General features: G+C 46.5%; 1 protein-coding gene across 1 annotated transcript in view; it reads right to left on the bottom strand.

The window, feature by feature from the left end:
* fam171a2 (family with sequence similarity 171 member A2) overlaps positions 1–20,021 on the bottom strand; it is a 286,830-nt gene that overhangs the window by 239,705 nt on the left and 27,104 nt on the right. The gene's annotated exons all lie outside the window — the stretch shown is intronic.

Raw genomic sequence — 20,021 nt, 5'->3', positions numbered from 1 at the left:
GTACACAAAGACATTGCTCAGGATTTGGTGCTTGGCAGAATACTAACTTAACACAAACTTAACAACCAAATCCCTGCAATTAAAGGATGGCACAGCATTGCAGCTGGTAGTGTTGCTGCCTCACGCTGCCAGCGACCTGGGTTCAATCCTGATCTCAGGTGCAGTCCATGTGGAGTTTGCATGTTCTCCCTGTACCCGTGGAGGTTTCCTCCCATTTCCTCTCACAACCCAAAGACGTGCGGGTTTGTAAGTGTGTGTAGGAAGGAACTGCAGATGCTGGTTTAAACCGAAGATAGACACAAAAAGCTGGAGTAACTCAGCAGGACAGGCAGCATTTCTGGAGAGAAGGAATGGGTGACGTTTTGGGTCGAGACCCTTCTATGAACTTAAGATCTCAAAGCGAACAGTGCAGGAGCTGCATCCTTCAACCAAGCTTTCCTCATCCATCATAGTGAATGATTCACCATGATGCTGCAGAGCCTTGCCTGTCACAAGCTCAATCCTCCCCACTATCAAAAGCATCGATATTGAAGCTCTGCCTCAATGGTTCTCTAATATCACATGGCCCGAGGTCCAGTGAACTTCTTTTCTTAAGTAGATTATCTACAAGGACCATCATGGATTACGTACAAAATGTGTAGAAATAGTTCACTGAGATACAGAGTCGCCAGGTTTTGGCGTTGTTTTCAAAGTCTAAGTGGTATTAAGTGCAGGCCCTACACACCAATAAAGGCCCAACACACCAACAAAGGCCCTACATACCAACAAAGGCCCTACACACCAACAAAGGCCCTACACACCAACAAAGGCCCTACACACCAACAAAGGCCCTACACACCAATAAAGGCCCTACACTCTAATAAAGGCCCTACACACCAATAAAGGCCCTACATTCCAATAGAGGCCCTACACACCAATAAAGGCCCTACACACCAATAAAGGCCCTACACTCCAATAGAGGCCCTACACACCAATAAAGGCCCTACACACCAATAAAGGCCTGACACACCAATAAAGGCCCTACACTTCCTCAGTCCATGGACTGCAACTGGCCCAGCTACCACTCTGCCTGGTCATGACGATACTGAGCGTGTGTAATAAGTGTACGACTCTTTGGGTGACTACTCAGACCATACAGGTGTCACGTGACGCCTGTTTGGTCGTGAGTGGTCGCCCAAAGAGTCGTACCTTTTTCTGGTCGCCGCTGGAATTTGAAAATTTTCAGCGATCTGCTGCGACTATGACGGGTGCCGGCAAGTTGCCAAAAAAAATTTTGCACTGTCCGTTTTCGTTTGCAGTGTTTTCTTTCTACTCTTGTAGAATTTTTGATTTATTTATAATTGATGCTTCAGTGTGCTGCCGGAGTACATGTGCCTGTGATGCTGCTGCAAGTGAGATGTTCCTTGTCCCTGTATCTCATCGTACTTGTGCAGATGTTAGGAAGCTCGACAAGATGTCAATCTCCCTTCACCACTGTGAACACTTAACACACAAACATTCAGAAACGTTGGTGAAAGATTGGGATGGAACCGCGCCAAGCCTGACAAGATCAATAAAAGATTTACCGATGTTATGCGCAATAATATGGAGGTCCCTTTCATGCTGATAAACATTAGGGCGGCACGGAGGCGCAGTGGTAGCATTGTTGCCTTACAGCACCAGAGACCAAGGATCGATCTTGACTATGGCCGCTGTCTGTACGGGCTTTGTACGTTCTCCCTGTGACCTGCATGGGTTTTCTCCGGGTGTTCTGGTTTCCTCCCACACTCCAAAGATGTTCAGGTTTGTAGGTCAATTGGCTTCAGTAAAAATTGTAAATTGTGCCTAGTGTGGTTAGTGTACGGGATCGCTAGATGGTGCCGACTCGTTGGGCTGAAGGGCCCGTTTCCGTGTTGTATTTCTGAACTAAACTAAACTGGCTTCTATAAATTAGCCCGAGTGTGTAGGATAAAACTAGTGTTCGGGTGATCATTGGTCGGCACAGAATCGGGGGGCCGAAAGACATACTTCCAAGCTGTATCTCTAAACTAAACTTGTTGGCATTGCCATTTATTGAATGTACTTGTACTGAGACTGCAACGTGAGACATTTAGCACATAGCTCAACACCTTGGCCACTTCAACAGGGCAGTCCACATGAAGAGCAGCCAGCTGAGGGCGAGCAGCAGCAATGAGATCACCTTTCAGTTCAAAGTTCCACCCTATAGTGGAGCAGACATGATTAGTCACTGACTGCTGAAGTAACTGCTGCCTTTTGTTCCCGACCTCCGAGAGGCACGGTTAGATCTTCTGTCTCGGGGCAAGAATGCAGAGGAAGAATGTGGGGCGCAGCGGTAGAGTTGCTGCTTATAGTGCTTACTGCTCCAGAGACTCGGGTTCGATCCCGGCTACGGGAGCTTGTCTGTACGGAGTTTTACATTCTCCCCGAGACCTGCATGGGTTTTTTCCGAGAACTTTGGTGACTCCAAATACGTAGAGGTTTGTAGGTTAATTGGCTTGGTATAAATGTAAAGATTGTGCCTAGTGTAGGATAGTGTTAATGTGCGTGGATCGCTGGTGGGTGCGGACTCGGTGGGCCGAAGGGCCTGTTTCTGCGCTGTAACTCTAAAACTAAAGAAAAACTAAAGCTACGGTATGGGAAAACTATTTAGCGAGGTACACGCATCACATGGGATAAATAAACGGTGAATTACAACGCAGGTTCCTGCTTTGGCAACTGTGTACATTCACATTAGTGAGCAATATTTAGCCAGTCGTTCTTCAGCGAATGCCTTTCCCACATTTCCCTAGCAACCCCCCCCCCCCCCCTCCCCCGGCACAAGCCCCTATCCCTTCACACCCTGTGAAGATTATACACCATCATATACAAAGCCAACGTTTAAACTCCCTGCTGTTGCGTCTGTGAGCCAAGTTCAGCGGGTCAGGCTTAGCAGCAGCAACAGCAGCAGCAGATTTCAGTCCCTGTTCTGAAAACAGGCAGGTTGCTAGATGGAGTCAACAAGCTGAGATCAGGAGGCTTCTACCAGAAAAGAGATTAAGTACTTACCAAAACGTCCTTCACCACATAGGTGGTCATAAGGCACCAGTACAACAGCATCTCACGTTGTTTTCTGCTTCAATGATACTTTAAACTCACATGTACCGAGGTACAGTGAAATGCTTTGTATTTCATGCAACCCGGTAAAATTCCTCACCTGGGCAGCACACAAAGAGTCGCCACGTTTCTGGCGGCAACAAAGTTAATTGAACAGTCTTATCCCCTCACAGTGGCAAACCAGGCCTTGCACCACATGTGGCAGCAGGCAGCCCCTTCCCCACCCCCTGCTGGGACCCCGCCCTTTGTTCTTGGCAGCCCCCCCCCCCCCTCTCACCAGATCCCCATTCATTCTTGGCGCCCCCCGTCGGGTTTGCCCTCAGCGACCCTCCTCCCTCTCAACGCTTCAGTTCCATTGAAGCCGGCAACTACCGATCAAAAAGCAAATCTTTCCAAGTTTGCGATTAATTTTGCAGACGTCACTGCGACTTTCAGACCGTCTAAGCCCAGAGGATGATATTAATGGAGCACATATTGTGGCTGCATTCAACTTGGATGCAAGCAATGGAAGGCCTGAGGGGGGGAAGATAGCCCTCTCTAGATTAGCTGAGGTGTGAAAGACTACAATGCAATTGCATCTCAGTCTGAAGAAGGGTCTCGACCCAAAACGTCACCCATTCCTTCTCTCCAGAGATGCTGCCTGTCCCACTGAGTTACTCCAGCTTTTTGTGTCTATCTTTTGCATCATTCAACACATCAGTCGCTCCCCTATCTATCTTACCTAAGCAGCAAGGTGGAGACACAAGAGACTGCACATGCTGCATTCTTGAGCAAAATACAAACTGCTGGAGGAATTTTGTGGATCAGGCAGCATCTGTGGAGAAAAATCAACTCTTTACTTTGGAACGCTTCTTCAGAATAAAGGGACCTGACCTGAAACACCAACTGTTCATTTCCCTCCACAGATGCTGCCTAATCTGACGAGTTCCTCCAGCAGGTTGTTTTTTTGTAAAATAACACATTTAGTCTAGTTTAGTTTAGCGAGGAACTGCAGATGCTGGTTTACACCGACGCTAGACACAAAATGTAATCGGGACAGGCAGCATCTCTGGAGAGCAGGAATGGGTGACGTTTTGGGTCGAGACCTTTCTTTAGACTTAGATGCAATTGCATTGTAGTCTTTCACACCTCACACCACTTCAGTTTGAAGAATGGTCTCAAACCCCAAAACATCACCCAGTCCTCTCTAGAGATGCTGCCTGTCCCACTGAGTTACTTATCTTAGTTTAGTTTAGTTTAGAGATACACCTTGAAATAGGCCCTTCGGCCCACCGAGTTCGTGCCGACCAGCGATACCCGCACATTTACACTATCCTACACACACTAGGGACAAGTTTTACATTCACACCAAGCCCATTAGCTACAAACCTGTACGTATTTGGAGTGTGGGAGGAAACCGGAGATCCCAGAGAAAACGCACGCTGGTCACAGGGAGATCGTACAAACTCCGTACAGATAGCACCCAGAGTGAACCCGGGTCGCTGATGCTGTAAGGCAGCAACTCTACCGCTGCGCGATTGTGCAAAGTATTGAGCTAATGATGATTGAACGGTCTCTTTCACAGGGATGTAGGTGAAGTTTATAAAATGCACCAACAACAGCTGGAATATTTGGTACAAAAGTGATATAACACGTGTCAGAAGTATTTGTGGCTGAAGGCTTTACAAAGAAGGATGAAATGTCCTCGGCAGACACAAATCCATCGCCACTTGGTATTTACGACCTACTTTGGCAGTGGCCAATCTTTCCAGATGAGTGCGTAAAGCTGCCAAAGAAATTGTTTCCAACTGCTGATTCTGCCGATCTCTAGACTGGAAGGCAGCTACAGAGGAAGTGGAAAACACAAATCTTCAGGTCATTCGGGGTCTGGGGTGTACGGAGTCTGGGAGGTGTACGGAGTCTGGGATGTGTACGGGGATGTACAGGGTCTGGGGTGTACGGAGTCTGGGGTGTGTACGGGGATGTACAGGGTCTGGGGTGTACGGAGTCTGGGGTGTGTACGGGGCCAAAGGGCTTGTTTCCATGCTGTATGCCTGTATGGAGGGTGGACCCCGAGAGAGAGGGAGTCGGCCCCAAGAGAGAGTCGGCTCCGAGAAGGAGAGAGAGAGAGGGGGGGGGGGGGATGGGGGATATATCCCCCCATTTTTTGAGTTGGGGAGCAACAACAACAAAAAATAATTGTGTCGCCCTCCCCCCGCTCGGGGCTCCGCGCCCTCACCGGGTAACCCCTGAGGCCGGTGAACAGTGATCGCTCTGCTCCCCCACTTTCAAAAATGTTCTGCGGCCCCTGCGTAACACTCCCTCTCCCTCTCCCTCTCCCTCTCTCCCTCTCTCTCGCTATCTTGCTATCTCCCCCTCTCATCATTTACTCCCCCCTCTCTCTCTTCTCCCCCCCCCCTCCCCTTCCCTCCCCTCCCTCTGCAATGCCACGTTTAACTGGAGCTTATATGCTGACTGTACAATTCACCTGACAGAAAGCATCAATATTGTAACAAACTGCAATCGGGTGCAATAATAATAATGCCACCCAGAGACCTGCTTGTAATATGACAAATCATTATTATACACCTTAGTATGAAATCCCATTGATTTTTCAAACTCCTTGGCACGATCCCAACTCCTCATACTGTCCACGTACACCGACATTTAGTTGATTTGTGACGGAGGCAACAATTAATCTATGATGCTGCCTCACCCGCTGAGTTTCTCCAGCATTTTTGTCTACCTTCGATTTTTCCAGCATCTACAGTTCTTTCTTAACGAATTAAAACCCAGTTCAGTTTAAAACACCTCTTAGTAAATGAAGTAATAAACTGGTTCAATAGAAATTGGCCCAGTGGGGTGATGTCTTGCTGTGAATTGGAAATGGCTGAGAGCATCAGGGTTGAAAAGGTCACAGAGCAAAGACTGGATTGAGAGTTCAACTCAAACCCTGTCCCAGTGTCCCACTCCCCCAGTGTGGAAGGAAGCCAGATTCCGATACGATCCTATACGATAGAACGTTAGTTATCCCAGGAGGGAAATTGTTCTGCCAACTGTCATAAGAACACAAGATACATGGAACATGAAATTAAAGTGACGAGTGGAAAGGATTGGGGATGTACTTGTGCTTGTGACCCACTGCCTTCAAAGGCCGCTTTACCACTGTGTCTGGCCCTCACACTCCACAATCTGTCCAAATGCAAAATGTGGCTTGTATGAAATCTTAGCCAAACCAGCCGATAATTTGGTTATATTAAAGTTGGTTATATTACATTTTTTCAAAATGCTGGAGTAACTCAACAGGACAGACATCATCTCTGGAGACACAAAATACTGGAGTAAGGCGTAAGGCGGGAGAATGACAGCCAGAGCAGTGTACTGTTCTGTATGTCAGATGTGGGAGGTCATGGCGTCGGATGGCCCTCCAGACGTCCACATCTGCACCAGGTGCATCGAGATGGGGCTCCTAAGGGACCGTATTAGGATCCTGGAGCAGCAGCTCGATGACCTCTGTCTGGTCAGGGAGAGTGAGGAGGTCATAGAGAGGAGTTATAGGGAGGTGGTCACTCCAAAACCACGGGAGAGAGACATGTGGGTCACGCTAAGGAAGGGCAAGGGGCAGAGGCAGGGACGAGTGAGTACTCCAATGTCGGTACACCTTGCAAATAAGTACTCCTGTTTGAGTACGGATGGGGGTGACAGCCTGCCCGGGGGTAGCGACAGCGGACGGGCCTCCAGCACAGAGACCGGCCCTGTTGCTCCGAAAGGTAGGGACAAAAAGAAGAGGGCAATAGTAATTGGGGACTCTATTGTTAGGGGGTCAGCTAGGCGATTCTGTGGACGCAGTCGGGAGACCAGGATGGTGGTCTGCCTCCCTGGTGCCAAGGTCTCGGACGTGTCTCAACGCGTCCAAGATATCCTGAAATCAGAGGGAGAGGAGCCTGAGGTCGTGGTACATATAGGTACCAATGACATAGGTAAAAAAAGGGAAGAGGTCCTGAAGGGAGGATTTAGGGAGTTGGGAGGAGAGTTAAGGAAAAGCCCAAAAAGGTAACAATCTCAGGATTACTGCCTGTGCCACGCGACAGTGAGAGTAGGAATGGAGCGAGGTGGAGGATAAATGCGTGGCTGAAAGACTGGTGCAGAGGGCAGGGATTCAAGTTTCTGGATCATTGGGACTTATTTTGGGGAAGGTGGGACCTGTACAAAAAGGATGGGTTTCACTTGAACCCGAGGGGGACCAATATCCTGGCGGGGAAATTTGCAAAGGTCACTGGGGAGACTTTAAACTAGAATGGTTGGGGCGAGGGACTCAAATAGAGAAAGCTAGTAGACAGAATGGGAGGCAGGAAGCAGAAAAGGGAAGCACTCGGACACAAGAGGAGAAAGAAGAAAAAGGAAATAAACAAAGAATAAGAGGTGGGGGGTTTCTTAAATGTGCATATTTTAATGCTAGGAGCATTGTAAGAAAGGTGGATGAGCTTAGAGTCTGGATAGACACCTGGAAGTATGATGTTGTGGCGATCAGTGAAACATGCTTGCAGGAGGGCTGTGATTGGAAACTAAATATTCCAGGATTTCGTAGCTTCAGGTGTGATAGAATTGGAGGGGCAAGAGGTGGAGGTGTTGCATTGCTAGTCAGGGAAGATATTACAGCAGTGCTTTGGCAGGATAGATTGGAGGGCTCATTTGGGTGGAACTGAGAAGTGGGAAAGGTGTAGCAACACTTATAGGGGTGTATTATAGACCGCCAAATGGGGATCGTGAATTGGAAGAGCAAATATGTAAGGAGATTGCAGATATTAGTAGTAAGCACAAGGTAGTGATTGTGGGAGATTTCAACTTTCCACACATAGACTGGGAAACACATTCTGTAAATGGGCTGGATGGTTTGGAGTTTGTAAAATGTGTGCAGGATAGTTTTTTGCAGCAATACATAGAGGTACCTACTAGAGGAGGGGCAGTGCTGGACCTCCTGTTAGGAAATGAGACGGGACAGGTGGCGGAGGTATGCGTTGGGGAGCACTTCGGGTCCAGTGATCACAATACCATTAGTTTCAATATAATTATGGAGAGGGTCAGAACTGGACCTAGGGTTGAGATTATTGATTGGAGAAAGGTTAACTTTGATGAGATGCGAAATGATTTAAAAGGAGTGAACTGGGACATTTTGTTTTATGGGAAAGATGTAGAAGAGAAATGGAGGACATTTAAAGGGGGAATTTTAAGAGTACAGAATCTTTATGTTCCTGTTCGGTTGAAAGGAAACAGTAAAAATTGGAAAGAGCCCTGGTTTTCAAGGGAAATTGGACATCTTGTTCGGAAAAAGAGGGAGATCTACAATAATTATAGGCAGCATGAAGTAAATGAGGTGCTTGAGGAGTATAAAGAATGTAAAAAGAATCTTAAGAAATAAATTAGAAAAGCTAAAAGAAGACATGAGGTTGCTTTGGCAAGTAAGGTGAAAGTAAATCCAAAGGGTTTCTACAACTATATTAATAGCAAAAGGATAACGAGGGATAAAATTGGACCATTGGAGAGACAGAGTGGACAGCTATCTGCAGAGCCAAAAGAGATGGGGGAGATATTGAACAATTTCTTTTCTTCGGTATTCACCAAGGAGAAGGATATTAAATTATGTGAGGTAAGGGAAACTAGTAGAGTAGCTATGGATACTATGAGTTTCAAAGTAAAAGAAGTACTGACACTTTTGAAAAATATAAAAGTGGATAAGTCTCCAGGTCCTGACAGGATATTCCCTAGGACATTGAGGGAAGTTAGTGTAGAAATAGCCGGGGCTATGACAGAAATATTTCAAATGGCATTAGAATAGTCCCCGAGCATTGGCGTACTGCGCATGTTGTTCCATTGCTTAAAAAGGGTTATAAGAGTAAACCTAGCAATTATAGACCTGTTAGTTTGACTTCAGTGGTGTGCAAATTAATGGAAAAGATACTTAGAGATAATATATATAAGCATCTGGATAAACAGGGTCTGATTAGGAACAGTCAACATGGATTTGTGCCTGGAAGGTCATGTTTGATTAATCTTCTTGAATTTTTTGAAGAGGTTACTAGGGAAATTGACAAGGGTAAAGCAGTGGATGTTGTCTATATGGACTTTAGTAAGGCCTTTGACAAGGTTCCTCATGGAAGGTTGGTTAAGAAGGTTCAACTGTTGGGTATAAATGCAGGAGTAGCAAGATGGATTCAACAGTGGCTGAATGGGAGACGCCAGAGGGTAATGGTGGATGGCTGTTTGTCGGGTTGGAGGCAGGTGACTAGTGGGGTGCCTCAGGGATCGGTGTTGGGTCCTTTGTTGTTTGTCATGTACATCAATGATCTGGATGAAGGTGTGGTAAATTGGATTAGTAAGTATGCAGATGATACCAAGATAGGGGGTGTTGTGGATAATGAAGAGGATTTCCAAAGTCTACAGAGTGATTTAGGCCATTTGGAAGAATGGGCTGAAAGATCGCAGATGGAGTTTAATGCTGATAAATGTGAGGTGCTACACCTTGGCAGGACAAATCAAAATAGGAAGTACATGGTAAATGGTAGGGAATTGAAGAATGCAGTTGAACAGAGGGATTTGGGAATAACCGTGCATAGTTCCTTGAAGGTGGAATCTCATATAGATAGGGTGGTAAAGAAAGCTTTTGGTATGCTAGCCTTTATAAATCAGAGCATTGAGTATAGAAGCTGGGATGTAATGTTAAAATTGTACAAGGCATTGGTGAGACCAAATCTGGAGTATGGTGTACAATTTTGGTCGCCCAATTATAGGAAGGATGTCAACAAAATAGAGGGAGTACAGAGGAGATTTACTAGAATGTTGCCTGGGTTTCAACAACTAAGTTACAGAGAAAGGTTGAATAAGTTAGGTCTTTATTCTCTGGAGCACAGAAGGTTAAGGGGAGGGGACTTGATAGAGGTCTTTAAAATGATGAGAGGGATAGACAGAGTTGATGTGGACAAGCTTTTCCCATTGAGAATAGGGAAGATTCAAACAAGAGGACATGACTTCAGAATTAAGGGACAGAGGTTTAGGGGTAACATGAGAGGGAACTTATTTACTCAGAGAGTGGTAGCGGTGTGGAATGAGCTTCCAGTGGAAGTGGTGGAGGCAGGTTCGTTGGTATAATTTAAAAATAAATTGGATAGGCATATGGATGAGAAGGGAATGGAGGGTTATGGTATGAGTGCAGGCAGGTGGGACTAAGGGAAAATAATTGTTCGGCACAGACATGTAGGGCCGAGATGGCCTGTTTCCGTGCTGTAATTGTTATATGGTTATATGGAGTAATTCCTGAACTACTATCTACCTCATTGGTGACCCTCGGACTATCTTTGATCGGAGTCGGACTTTACTGGCTTCACCTTGCACCAAAGGTTATTCCCTTAACGTGTATCTGTACACTGTAAATGGTGCAATTGTAATCATGTATTGTCTCTCCGCTGACTGGTTAGCACGCGACAACAGCTTTTCACTGTACCTCGGTACACGTGACAATAAACTAAACTAAAAAAAACTAAATTGTGCTGGGGACAATTGTAGTGGAGTCCAAGCACCCTGGACAACACAGCTCACCCCCTCCATGACGCACTGGTCAAACTGAGGAGTACCTTCAGCAACAGTGGTTCCACCAAGATGCAGGACAGAATGCCACAGGAGATCCTATTTCCCTGTGGCTATCAAACTGTACAACCCCCCCCCCCCCCCCCCCCGTTCTGTCATGGGGTAGACTGACTCCCCTTCCTTCCCCTAGGTCAAAGACCCATCATTTATTTATTTGCCTCTGTACTCCACGATTTGAGATTTGTAATAGAAAAATCACATGTGGTTAAAGTGCACATTGTCAGATTTTAAGAAAGGCCATTTTTATAATTTTGGTTTCACCATGTAGAAATTACAGCAGTGTTTATACATAGTCCCCCCATTTCAGGGCACCATCATGTGTGGGACACAGCAATGTCATATAAATGAAAGTAGCCATGTTTGGTATTTTGGTGCATATCCTTTGCATGCAATGACTGCTTGTGGTCTGTGATTCATGGACATCACCAGTTGCTGGGTGTCTTCTCTGGTGATGCTCTGCCAGGCCTGTATTGCAGCCTTCTTTAGCTTATGCTTGTTTTGGGGGCTAGTCCCTTTCAGTTTTCTATTCAGCATATAAAAGGCATGCTCAATTAGGTTCAGATTGGGTGATTTTATTTCGGAGTCACGTGAGTGACTACGTGAAGAACCCCGCCAGGACGCATGCGTGCCATATATCGCTTTCATGCTTGCGAAACGACAGGCGGGGTGTAGCGTTCCCCCGCAGCGGTAAGTTTGAAACCGCGACCTGCAGGTAAGTGACTTACTCTGCGGTGGTGTTTGGCCCCGCGCTGTTTTACACAGGGGGGGGGAAGCTGGACAAAATGGTGTCCACAAGTGCTGCGAGTGAAGCTGGCTGGGGAGGACCGCGAAGTTGCGGGAGCCAGCAGCAGCTGAAGGCACAAGCCCCGTAAGTGGGATCAGCTGTGCCGACTTTTGGTCACGCGCCGGCCAGAACACCACGGCCGGGTGGGAGACTATTCAGAATGGGACCGTCAACTTTGACAAGTCGAAACGGCAGGAGGCGGAGTGGAACGACGTTCCCCCGTAGCGACAGTCTGGCCTGGACCTGCAGGAAAGTGAAACTGCGGTCTTTATTCTCCCCATACTGTTTCACAGGTGGGGAAACATGGAGAGCTGTGCAAACAACGGCAGGCGGCACAGGAATCACCCGTAAGGGAACAGCTGTGCCCGACTTCGCTCCCGCACCAGCCAGATTAAACCCCGTGGCTGGGCGGGAGACTATACAGAACGGAGCCGTTGGCTTTGACAAGTCAAAACGGCAGAAGGAGGGGTGGAAGACGTTCCCCCATAACGGCAAGTTTTAAGCCTGGACCTGCAGGCAAGTGATACTGCGGTCTTTATTGTTCCCATACTGTTCTACAGGTGGGGGGAAACATGCACAAGGCAAAGAAGTCGACCAGAACTGGCGGGGGGAAGACCGCGGAGTTGCGGACGCCAGCAGTGGCCGGCGGCACAGGAATCACCCGTAAGGGAACAGCTGTGCCCGACTTCGCCCCCGCACCGGCCAGATTAAACACTGCGTCTGGGCGGGAAGGCAAGAAGAAAACCAAAAGAGTCGAGGACTGATGAGTCCGACTTTGGGCGGCCAGCGACCGTGAGCGCTGGAGCCGGTTGGAGCGGCTTATGGAGCCGAGCTCCAACATGACAGGCTCCGGGAGATAGATAGATAGATCCTTTATTGTCATTCAGACCTTTCGGTCACTGTGGGCACTATGGGCTAGTCTAGTCACTGTGGGCACTACGTAAAACCCACAGCAGCACCTCTTGTAGGGCTGCCCAGTGCATCTCCCTCGTCAGATAATTCTTCTGTCATCAGCTGTGGAGGTCTTCCTTGACCTGCCAGTCCCTTTTCGATTAGTAAGCTCACCAATGCTCTCTTCTGAATGATGTTCCTAACAGTTGATTTTGGTAAGCATAAGATTTGGCTGATGTCTCTAACAGTTATATTCTTGTTTCTCAGTCTCATAATGGCTTTTTTTATTGGCACAACTTTGGTCCTCGTGTTGATAAACAGCAATACAAGTTTCCAAAGGCGATGGAAAGACTGGAGGAAAGACTAGGTGCTGAGAGCTCTCTTGTACCTGCATTAAGGAGGCAATTAAACACACCTGAGCAATTACAAACGCCTGTGAAGTTATGTGTTCCAAACATTATGGTGCCCTAAAATGGGGGGACTATGTATAAACACAGCTGTAATTTGTACATGGTGAAACCAAAATGTATAAAAATGGCCTTTATTAAAATCTGACAATGCGCACTTTAACCACACGTGTTTTTTTCCTATTACAAATCTCAAATTGTGGAGTACAGAGGCAAATAAATAAATGACGGGTCTTTGTCCCAAACATTATGGAGGGCACTGTAAGTTAGTGATATAGATTGTAAATAGTCCAGGCCCAGTCACCCATACTTTACAATGCTCCTCCAGCTGGAGACTGTCATCACATAATGGCAGACAGGAACTAGACTTAATTCCACAAATAGCACCTGCAACAATGGCCTCACTGAATCGGGACTGGGACGTCAGCTGGAATAATGGTGCAAGTCAATAGTGTAGCTTGACCCTGTAACCCTCTGGCTTTACCGCAGGGCAAGACTGTGGAGCGAAGGGGAAATAATCATTGGCTTATGTAGATCGTGAGAATGTACAGACTCCCAGAAAATCCACACATTTCTTCCAGCCGTAAAAAACTAATGAAAAATAACGTGCGCGCCTCAAAAGCACGACAATGAGGGGATTGAGATTCGCTTCACACAAAGCTCCACAAATGTGAGTGTTTCCCAGTGACATTCCTGGGTCACTTTCCTGGCGGCTGGTGCTCCGCTGGGAAACAATGTGCTGCACACACTCTCTGAGATTATTCAGCAGAACCCAGCCAAGGACCCATCTCACCTCCCACACTATTTACCAACAAACTTTCATTTGGGTTTTGCAAGAACAGTCGGGTAGTTACACACTGCTCATTAGCTTTGTTCAGTTTATTGCCATGTGTACCATGGTATAGTGAAAAGCTTTTTGTTGCGTGCTAACCAGTCAGCTGAAAGACAATACATGATTACAATCGAGCCACCCACAGTGAAGATTCAATAAGGGGAATAACGTCTAGTGAAATCCAACTAAACGTAGTCCGAGGGTCTCCAATGAGGCAGATTGTAGATTAGGACCACTATCTAACTATTGGTAGGATGGGTCAGTTGTCTGATAACAGCTGGGAAGAAAATGTCCCTGAATCTGGAGGTGTGCATTTTCACACTTCTATACCTCTTGCCTGATGGGAGAGGGGAGTAGAGGGAGTGACCGGGGTGGGACTCAGCCTTGATTATGCTGCTATGCTTGATTACTCCCAACAAGCCAAGGATAAATGGCCAATTCGGTGAAGTGAGGCGTAGAAACCCTGATTCTATTAAGACAAGGCTTCAAGCATTAAAGAAAACAATTTTGGGCAGCACGGTGGCGCAGCAGCAGAGTTGCTGCCTTACAATGCCAGAGACCCAGGTCCCGACTACGGGTGCTGTCTGTACGGAGTTTGTACGTTCTCCCCGTGACTATGTGTGTTTCTCCAGATGCTCCGGTTTCCTCCCAAACTCTAAAGGCGTGCAGGTTTGTAGGTTAGTTGGCTTTGGTAAAATTGTAACTGCATTCTCGCTAATGTGTGGTATAGTGCTAAGGTGCAATGGGATTACTAGTTGGTACAGACTCAGTGGGTCGAAGGGCCTGTTTCCATGCTGTATCTCTAAAGTCTAAATAGATCCTACCAGAAGTATGTTTTACAGCAACGTTCAAAATGAAAAAGCGAAAGTTTGTGACTTGCTACAACTTGATAGGTTGAGGTAGACCCAAGCAAAGGCAGATGGTTCAGTTATCCACAGAGTGCAGATGGAACTAGGCCATGACTACAAAGCTCATGAGATGGTGTTTGGCACTGGGCTCTTTCACAATGCTGCAACAAAGGAACCCAAGTGCCAACATACTGGACTGGAGATGCAAGAAATTGGCAAATTACAGGACATTCAAGAATACTTGAAATCAAAGACTGCACATCAATGGATAGTTGCAAAGGCATAAAAAAAAAATCACCAGTGTGTGTAGGAAAGAACTGGTTTAAATCGAAGGCAGACACAAAATGCTGCAGTAACTCAGCGGGACAGGTAGTATCTCTGGAGAGAAGGGATGGGTGACGTTTGTGGTTGAGACGAAGGGCCTCGACTCGAAACGTCACCCATTCCTGCTCTCCAGAGATGCTGCCTGTCCCGCAGATCAACAGTGAGGTTTTTATTGCGGAGAATAACAACAGCTGTTTTGAAAGAAAGGGCTCAGTACCAGAGGGAAGCAAAGACAATTGCAACCTCAACATCAGGTGCAGAGGTGAGGTGGATAGTAGTGGTAGCAGGATAGTTGCACCAGTACCTGGGTCTAGTGAACATTCAGCTCAAGAAGAGGAACAAATATAGGAAGAGAAAGATAGGGAGTGGGATTTTACACATGAAGGAGTTGAGAAACCTCAAACTTACAGGTGATTAGTGAAGACAAACACATAATGCTAGATTTACTCAAAAGATCGGGCAGCATCTCCGGAGAAAAAGGATGGGTGATGTTTCGGGAACTTTCTTCAGTCCCAAACTGAAATGTAACCCATCCTTTTTCTCCAGAGATGCTGCCTGGCCCGCTGAGTTACTCCATCATGCTGTGTTTATCTTTGATATGAACTAGTATCTGCAGTTCTTGGTTTCTATACTAGGCGATTACTAGCAGTCTGTTAGAAACTGAGGCATCCATAGATAGCATGGTTAAAGATGAGCAATCTTAAAAAATAAATTGAATGTTAGGTGACTTTTTCTGCCTTTGAAGAAAGCACCAATAAAAAGGCTGCTTTCAGTCTACTGAGCTGTCGCCTTGCTTAGGCCCAATAAAGCACTGCGCAATCTCTTTTGACATCGTAAAGGCAAGGAGATCATTAATTAACTCGCAGAAGGACTCACATGATTCTACTTTTGCTTTGGGCCATCCGCAGAGTTTTCCCAACGGAGTTGCATTCTGGGCATTAGCAGCACTCGTGAATGGTGACTCGCTTTATATTCCCCTTCCCTCACACAGACGGCAGAAAGCAAACCAAGTGTTCTTCCCGATGATACAACAGGAGGTTTAAAAACAGGTAGTGCCAGCCAGCCAAATATACCAGCGGCTTTGCAGTGCACAATATAAACTGCAGGCCACTTTGGTCAGGCATAACAGCTGCCTTTATAAACTATGTTGGAAACAGTTAATTTTACAGAGGTATGGTGAAAAGCTTTTTGTTGCGCGCTATCCAGTCAGCGGAAAGACTATACATGATTACTCTATCCAGACTGAAGTAGACCGAAAAAGGATGATTTTACCATTAAGGATCATACTGCTATCAACATCCCTGCTTGTTCAAGCCTGATCAATAGATTAGTTCAAAATGTTAGTTTATTTTAGAGATACAGCATGAAAGCAGCCCCTTCAGCCAATCGAGTCCGCACCGACCAGCGATACACTCGTTCTATCCTGCATTCTAGCGACAATTTACAGAAGCCAATTAACCTAGACTTGTACGTCTTTGGAGTGTGGGAGGAAACCCCACGCGGTCATGAGGAGAACGTGCAAACTCCGTACAAACAGCACCCGTGGTCAGGATGGCACCTGGGTCTGTGAGGCAGCGACTCTACCGATCCGCCCACCGTGCCGCCCCATTTGGGAAAGTTCCACTGACAGTCACACCCACACAACAGCATGACTGACCCTCCACGGAAGAAAGATTCATCTCCTCACCACTTTTACAGGCAACTAAGGAGAAAATTCACCGCGTTAATACATGGTACGATTTTCCCCCACTATTTTTTTTAAACAGTTTAAATTCTCAGCACATTGAGGGGGAGAAAAGGAATGAATGGATCGGGAGTTTGGAACCCTGCATTCAGGTGATGAGTACCTCCATGAGCAGTGGCGCAGCTGGCAGCCTCGCAGCTCCAATGCCCCAGGTTCAATCCCGACCTCTGCTACTGACGGTATATTGAATGTACGCACATTCTCCGTGACCGTATGGGTCTCTTCCAGGTGCTCCGTTTCCCCCCCACAGCTCAAAGACATTCAGGTTAGTCGGTTCATTGGCCTCGATATTGCCTTGAGCGTGTAAATGATTAGCAGAATGTTGTGAGACTTGACAAAAATGTGAAGAGTGTTGATTACAGGGAACATTTAGTGAGGGAATGGGCTTCATAAGGTCATGTTATAGGAGCAGAAATAGGCCATTCGGCCCATCAAGTGTACTACAACCTTCAATCATGACAGGAAGAGGACTGATCCTTTCACCACCCTTGCCCAGAAATAGACCCAGGTTAGTAACACCAACCACATCCATGGTACTGTACATATTCTGCCTCTGTAATTCTTTTCCAAAGCCACTTTCAGATGCAAAGCACATCATGTCACTACTGCTCTATGTCATTTGGCATTAGTCCAAAGACAAATTTCAAGTCACCTGTAACTAACTCACTACAATTCATGGCAAATTAATACCAGTTAATTTTTTACCTACATGCAAGATTAGTATCAGTTAATAGAATATAGAATAAAATTTAAGGGCCTGTTCAGATTTTTTTTATTCGACTACAGGCGACTAGGCTGTCGCCACATGGTTGCCGGTGGGTGTCGCCTGCATGGTCTTGAGTCATCTCCTCAGTCGCCCAAAGAGTAGTAGCGTTTTTCTGGTCGCCGCTGGAATTTGAAATGTTCAAAACTTTTCGCAGACAGTGGGCTTGACGCCAATGAGCATAACTTGTCTTCTCCTGACGTAGGTGCCGTCGTAGGTTGTCGCCAGGATGACATAGGTTGTCGCTGGTGCTGACTTCGGTGAATTCCATTGGCGACTACCTACGTCAACCAGCGACAGCTACCGGCAACTGAATTGTCTTCAGTTGTCGCCGACAGTGTCGATCTTTGTCGTAGCTTGTCGCGGGTGGACATAGGTTGTCGTAGGTGGACGTCCTAATGGGTCGCCGGTTGTCCGTAGCTTGCCGTAGACTAGGTGGAAGTTGTTGTAGACATTGTTGTAGGGGGGTTCCAGTCGCCGTTTTTTTGGCGAACTGCTACGACTATGACAGTCGCCGAAAATATCGCCTAAGTGGAACAGGCCCATTTAAACAATAATTTCAAGTTTGAGTTCTAATTTTAGAGATACAGCGTGGAAACAGGCCCTTCGGCCCACCGAGTCCGCGCCGACCAGCGATTACCCTGTATCCCCCAGCGTCAGAGACCCAGGTTCAATCCTGACTACAGGTGCTGTTTGCATGGAGTTTGTACGTTCTCCCCATGACCTGTGTGGATTTCCTCTGGGTGCTTCAGTTTCCTCCCACACTCCAAACACATACAGGTTTGTAAGTTAATTGGCTTTGATAAAATTGTAAATTGTCCCCAGTGTGTGTAGGATTGCACTAGTATGCAGGGGGATCGCTGGTCGGCATGGACTCTGTGGGCCGAAGGGCCTGTTCCATGTTGTATCTCTAAACTAAACTAAACTAGAGTGAACGGGTGATCGATGGTCTGTGTGGACTCGGTGGGCCGAAGGGCCTGTTCCATGCTGTACCTCTAAAATAAACTGAAGATAGACAAAATGCTGGAGTAACTCAACAGGACAGGCAGACAATGAGAAGGAATGTCTGAAGAAGGGTCTCGATCTGAAACGTCACCCATTCCTTCTCTCCAGAGATGCTGCCTGTCCCGCTGAGTTACTCCAGCATTTTGTGTCCATCTTCGGTATAAGCCAGCATCTGCCGTTCCTTTCTACACATACTAAACTAAACTAAATTATCTCAAATAAGTTGGACAAACGAAGTCTGTGGTATTTAAGGTATTAATTTAATTAAAACCCTATCAAATGTTGAGGTATTAAAGTAATTACCTAATAGCCTGCAACATATGCAGCAGAGTGGAAGCCAGTCTGTTGCTAAGGTTGACAGTGTACCAGAGGAAGAGACAGAATAATATTTTCCAATCCTTCACTTAATTCCCTATTCCTCCTACTCACACAGCTGCAGAATCCAGCGTTTTTGCTAATAAGGCTGGAATGATTAAAAACGTATGGGTTCCACTGCCATCACAAACGTACGCTGTGTCGCATTTAAAAAAAAGAGCCATTGAGACAAAGAAAATGTGGTTATTTGAACACATGAAGATTGCACGCATGCAAGTCAGCGCTCTCCCAGCCTGACGCCCTGACTCAGTCTCCCTTTGCATGGAATTACTAGGCTGTGATCCAGCCACTTCCTTTCCAGGAACATCGCACATAAGCTTTGCACGTGTAGAGAGCAACATACTGTACAATCAAAATATTAAAGCTGGTATCGATTAATACTCAATGCACGAAGTGCAGAGACAGTGGTGTAGTATCAGGGAGAGGTCCATAACCAGTTATTGTCCAGGATGTGCAGGAGGGAACTGCAGATGCTGCTTTACACCGAAGGTAGGCACAAAATGCGAGAGTAACATAGCGGGACAGGCAGCATATCTGGAGAAAACGAATAGTTGACGTGCCAGGGATGGGTAAGGGGTGGGGGGGGGGGGGGGGGAAGGTATATCTCCATCTTTTCTTTTCTTATTTATTTTATTTTCTCTTGCACTTCTTTGGTAGTTTAGGGGTCTTTTTCTCGCTTTTTCCTATTTCTCTTTCTTCATTCTCTTCTTTTTTCTCTCTTTCTTTCATATTTTTTCTTTTTTTTCTTTTTCTTTTTTGATTAGGTTCTAACGTTAAAAATGAAGCTGTAGAATAATTGTATAACTGTTATGTCGATCGCCTTAACCTTGTACAATCGCTTCTAATAAAATAAATAAATAAATAAATAAAGAAGGGTCGCGACCCGAAACATCAATTATTGTCCAGCAGCCCGTACCAGTGGACCTTGTACACACTTCACGAACATGTTGCTGCATATATCTGCGTCTATGCGGTCCATTTCCAGAGGTGATGGCTAAAGCTATTCAAGATGAGGGGGCTCGGCAGTGGAGTTGCTGCCTCACAGCGCCAGAGGCCCAGGATCGATCCTGACTACGGGTGCTGGCTGTATGGAGTTTGCACGTTCTCCCTGTGACCACGTGGGTGTTCTCCCGGTGCTTCGGTTTCCTTCCACACACCAAAGATGTGCTGGTTTGTACGTTAATTGGCTTCGGTAAAAAAATTGTAAATTGGCCCTCGTGTGCAGGAGAGTGCCAGTGTGCGGGAATCGCTGGTCGGCGCGCTCTCTTGTGGGCCTTAGGGCCTGTTTCCATGCTGTATCTCTAAACTAAACTAAACTAAATGAGTAGGAAGGAA

Source organism: Amblyraja radiata, chromosome 16, assembly GCF_010909765.2.
Source record: "Amblyraja radiata isolate CabotCenter1 chromosome 16, sAmbRad1.1.pri, whole genome shotgun sequence".
Classification (NCBI taxonomy): Eukaryota; Metazoa; Chordata; class Chondrichthyes; order Rajiformes; family Rajidae; genus Amblyraja; species Amblyraja radiata.
This window is presented reverse-complemented; position numbering and strand designations above follow the sequence as displayed.